The 5,000-nt window shown below is 52.8% G+C and overlaps 3 non-coding genes across 3 annotated transcripts in view; all 3 read left to right on the top strand.

Moving 5' to 3' along the window:
* Positions 1-1,100: 1,100 nt before the first annotated feature.
* Positions 1,101-3,003, top strand: LOC140752915 (small subunit ribosomal RNA). The gene has a single exon (XR_012103514.1). It is a non-coding gene; the product is annotated as a small subunit ribosomal RNA (ribosomal RNA).
* A 467-nt stretch (positions 3,004-3,470) lies between these two features.
* LOC140752901 (5.8S ribosomal RNA) lies at positions 3,471-3,627 on the top strand. Its single transcript, XR_012103500.1, has one exon. It is a non-coding gene; the product is annotated as a 5.8S ribosomal RNA (ribosomal RNA).
* A 432-nt stretch (positions 3,628-4,059) lies between these two features.
* LOC140752922 (large subunit ribosomal RNA) overlaps positions 4,060-5,000 on the top strand; it is a 3,931-nt gene continuing 2,990 nt past the window's right edge. Inside the window, exon 1 of the ribosomal RNA XR_012103521.1 lies at positions 4,060-5,000. This exon is cut by the window's right edge and continues 2,990 nt beyond it. This is a non-coding gene — a ribosomal RNA (large subunit ribosomal RNA).

Genomic DNA, 5,000 nt, shown 5'->3' with positions numbered 1-5,000 from the left:
AAGAGGGGAAAAAAAAAAATTAAAAAAAAAAAAAAAATTTTTTTTTTTTGGAAATCAAAAAAACCAAAACAGGAAATAATAATAATAATAATAACGCGGTAGACGCAGCAGCGGCAGCAGCAAAGTCGGCCGACGAACCCCAACCGGTGACCCCCCCCCCCCTACACCCCCCCCCCAAACCCCCTCCCCCCACTCTCCCCCGCACCCCCCAGGGCTAGCCCACCCCCACCGGCAACCATCGTCACCCCACACCACACCCCGAACCACCGACGGACTTTCATATGTTCATATGTTGTCGCTCCGTCTGCCACGCGTCATAACAGGAGCGCCGCATACACATGGGGCGGGCGACGTGTAGTGCGTTGTCGGCGCGGTGAGACTGAACGGGCCGGCGGATAACTGCCGCCTGCTGACACAGACTGACCGACTTCGACAACGGACTGCATGCCGCATACAAGAGTTCGTTCGATGGTTTCACGCGTAGTGTGCGCACTCTCGTGTTGGTGGTGTTTCGAGTGGATTTTGTGTCGAACTTTACAAATTCGTCGCGATGTCACGATTAACACAACAACGCGCGCTTCCACGTTGCGCCGTGGGACTTTTCGAACGTTGAACATTTTATTGAACAGTGCGGATCGACCGATGCGATTGTTTAAACTCGTCTCGGTTCACGTATCGATCCTACAAATGAATTGCACGTCGCCTATGGCGACGGTCCTCTATAAGGCGCTATAAAAATTAACGCCAAGGACGACGTCTCTCAAACACCGGGCTGAATCTGTTTTCAGTGTTCGCGTTTGTGTTAAAAGATAATAATGAAACGTGAATCTTAAATTGTCTCGCCGTGAACCATCCAATTCGGAGTTGCGCTATTAGTAAATCGCGCGCACACTCTCTCGTTGGATCGTTGCGACAATCGGATGAGATACTCCGTTGACGCTGCACGAACCATCGAAAACAAAGAGCGTACAATATTAAAAGGTACGACGAGTTCAAAAACGAAACATCATTCGACGCGGACGCGCCCGCGACCGCGTCGATATGTGTCGTGTTCTCGTCCGAGCGACGACGGCTACATTCGTCCGCGAGTGACTGTCAGCTCCCTGGTTGATCCTGCCAGTAGTTACATGCTTGTCTCAAAGATTAAGCCATGCATGTCTCAGTGCAAGCCGTATTAAGGCGATACCGCGAATGGCTCAATATATCAGTTTTGGTTCCTTAGATCTTACTCAGTTACTTGGATAACTGTGGTAATTCTAGAGCTAATACATGCAATCAGAACTCTGACCAGTGATGGGATGAGTGCTTTTATTAGATCAAAACCAATCGACGGAGGGCCTCGCGTCCGAAGTCGTTAATTTTGATGAATCTGGATAACTTTTGCCGATCGCATGGTCCAGTACCGGCGACGCATCTTTCAAATGTCTGCCTTATCAACTTTCGATGGTAGTTTCTGCGACTACCATGGTTGTCACGGGTAACGGGGAATCAGGGTTCGATTCCGGAGAGGGAGCCTGAGAAACGGCTACCACATCCAAGGAAGGCAGCAGGCGCGCAAATTACCCACTCCCGGCACGGGGAGGTAGTGACGAAAAATAACGATACGGGACTCTTACGAGGCCTCGTAATCGGAATGAGTACACTTTAAATATTTTAACGAGGAACAATTGGAGGGCAAGTCTGGTGCCAGCAGCCGCGGTAATTCCAGCTCCAATAGCGTATACTAAAATTGTTGCGGTTAAAAAGCTCGTAGTTGCATTTGTGCGCCGCGCTGTCGGTGCACCGCATCCGCGGTGATACTGACACGTTTGCGGAGCATATCGTCGGTGAGCCGGCGGTAAAACGCCGGTTCAATATCAAAATCCTATCGCGGTGCTCTTCAGTGAGTGTCGAGATGGGCCGACAATTTTACTTTGAACAAATTAGAGTGCTCAAAGCGGGCTCAAAATGCTGCTTGAATATTTCGTGCATGGAATAATAGAATATGATCTCGGTTCTATTTTGTTGGTTTTCAGAACTCCGAGGTAATGATTAATAGGGATAACTGGGGGCATTCGTATTGCGACGTTAGAGGTGAAATTCTTGGATCGTCGCAAGACGAACATCAGCGAAAGCATTTGCCAAAGGTGTTTTCATCAATCAAGAACGAAAGTTAGAGGTTCGAAGGCGATTAGATACCGCCCTAGTTCTAACCGTAAATATGTCATCTAGCGATCCGCCGACGTTACTACAATGGCTCGGCGGGCAGCTTCCGGGAAACCAAAGATTTTGGACTCCGGGGGGAGTATGGTTGCAAAGCTGAAACTTAAAGGAATTGACGGAAGGGCACCACCAGGAGTGGAGCCTGCGGCTTAATTTGACTCAACACGGGAAATCTCACCAGGCCCGGACACCGGAAGGATTGACAGATTAACAGCTCTTTCTTGATTCGGTGGGTGGTGGTGCATGGCCGTTCTTAGTTGGTGGAGCGATTTGTCTGGTTAATTCCGGTAACGAACGAGACTCTAGCCTGCTAAATAGGCGTCGCCATTTAGGTGTGCTCGACTTCGGTCGTGCAACTCACTGGCGACGTATTAAAATTCTTCTTAGAGGGACCGGCGGCTTCGAGCCACACGAGATTGAGCAATAACAGGTCTGTGATGCCCTTAGATGTCCTGGGCCGCACGCGCGCTACACTGAAGGAATCAGCATGTTCTCCCAGGCCTAGAGGCCCGGGCAACCCGTTGAAACTCCTTCGTGCTGGGGATTGGGGTTTGCAATTATCCCCCATAAACGAGGAATTCCTAGTAAGCGCGAGTCATAAGCTCGCGTTGATTACGTCCCTGCCCTTTGTACACACCGCCCGTCGCTACTACCGATTGAATGATTTAGTGAGGTCTTCGGACCGACACGCGGTGGCTTCGCGGCCGTCGGCGTTGCTGGGAAGTTGACCAAACTTGATCATTTAGAGGAAGTAAAAGTCGTAACAAGGTTTCCGTAGGGGAACCTGCGGAAGGATCATTAACGTGTGTCACGACGCGTTCGCGCTCGTAATACGCAGACATTAATCCACAACATACCCATCCGACCGTCCGTCCGTCCGTCCATATTATGGATGGATGGATGGATGGACGGATCCGCCGTGCTCACCGATGTCGGCGATGGCGTATCGTACAGTCGTAGCGCTCGGGCGATTGTGTCCTCCGTTGCGACAAGGTCGTACGTCGTCGCTGGCGTCGCGCGTTCCCGCCGTCTCGGACGCAGAAAGGTAAAAATCCGCGCCCCGAGTCCGTGACAACGTGGAGTGCGCAGCGTGAGCGCGCGCGTGTACCGATAGCGGTTTTTTGGAGTCGCGCTAAGGCGTTAGCTCGCCGCGCGCGTTCTGAAAAGGTAACCACTTTAATGCACATTCATTCGAACGTGCATGTGACAAACGTTGAACGCACAAAAATGGTATTGCATTATCTTTAATTAGATATATGCGAAACAATTACCCTGGACGGTGGATCACTTGGCTCGCGGGTCGATGAAGAACGCAGTTAACTGCGCGTCATAGTGTGAACTGCAGGACACATTTGAACATCGACATTTCGAACGCACATTGCGGTCCGTGGAGAAACATCCAGGACCACTCCTGTCTGAGGGCCGGCTGTATAAAAACAAATATCACACTGTTCATTCGCACCGTTTGAACACTTGACGGTTCCGCGCGGTGCGCCACGGCGAGTCGCGTCGGTCCGTTTAAAAATTGTTTATCGCGTGCAAAATTGCGCGTACGCTTTGCGTCGTTCAAAGCGCGCCCGGAGCCCACCCGGAAAGCTCTATGCGACCCTTCGGTGTGCGATATGCGCTGCGTGCGTGTTGAGCGCTAAGAGGGCGAGCTGAAAGGCCGACGGGGTGTGCCTCCGCGTGTGCGCCGCGACGCGTTAGCGACGCGCGCTTTTCGGCGCGTCGTAGGCGGACTCGACGTCCGAAGTGCGTTTCGACGCCGTCGTCGCTGTCGCGCGTTTGTCGCGCGCACGGCGTACGTACGGCGTCGTATCGCTGACGGATATCGCGTCTGCCTCCATTTTTTATCGTTGGCCTCAGATCAGGGAGGATCACCCGCCGAATTTAAGCATATTAGTAAGCGGAGGAAAAGAAACTAACAAGGATTTCCTTAGTAGCGGCGAGCGAACAGGAAATAGCCCAGCACTGAATCCCGCGGTCGTACCGGTCGCGGGAGATGTGGTGTTCGGGAGGTTCCGTTTTCTCGCGGTCGTCACTCCTGTCCAAGTTCGTCTTGAACGGGGCCGTTTTCCCGTAGAGGGTGCCAGGCCCGTAGCGACGGAGCGCGTCCGCGAGAGGGACTCTCCTCAGAGTCGGGTTGCTTGAGAGTGCAGCCCTAAGTGGGTGGTAAACTCCATCTAAGGCTAAATATTACCGCGAGACCGATAGCGAACAAGTACCGTGAGGGAAAGTTGAAAAGAACTTTGAAGAGAGAGTTCAAGAGTACGTGAAACCGTTCAGGGGTAAACCTGCGAAACTCGAATGAACGAACGGAGAGATTCATCGTCATTCCGCGGCGTACGTGCGCGCGCCTCGATGTCGTCGGTTTCGATCGTGCGACACGGGTCGCGCACGTCGACGTCCGCGGACGGCGTGCACTTCTCTCTTAGTAATACATCGCGACCCGTTCGGAGTCGGCCTAAGCTTCGTCCCGGAGTCCAGTCGTCCAACGCAAGACGGACGGTTGGACGGTGGCGTTCGCCGGCCGGCTGTACCGGACGGTATTCAAACATTGTACGAATCGCGCACGCGTTAACGCGCGTCCGGCCCGACGCAAGATAACGTCGTCATCGACGTCCTGCCCGTGTGCGGACGTTGGTGCGGCGCGTCTGTTGTCGCAGCCGTGCTGTCTCGGACAGTGCGCGTCTCTGTCAGCGATGATTCAGTTTCGGGCACTCGCAGGACCCGTCTTGAAACACGGACCAAGGAGTCTAGCATGTGTGCTAGTCATTGAGACTATACATAAAACTGAA

The sequence above is a fragment of the Epargyreus clarus genome, unplaced genomic scaffold, assembly GCF_041222505.1.
Source record: "Epargyreus clarus isolate Ecla_fem2 unplaced genomic scaffold, WU_Ecla_fem_2.2 ptg000025l, whole genome shotgun sequence".
Lineage (NCBI taxonomy): Eukaryota > Metazoa > Arthropoda > Insecta > Lepidoptera > Hesperiidae > Epargyreus > Epargyreus clarus.
The sequence above is the reverse complement of the archived record's forward strand: the minus strand, read 5'-3'. Positions and strand labels throughout refer to the sequence as shown.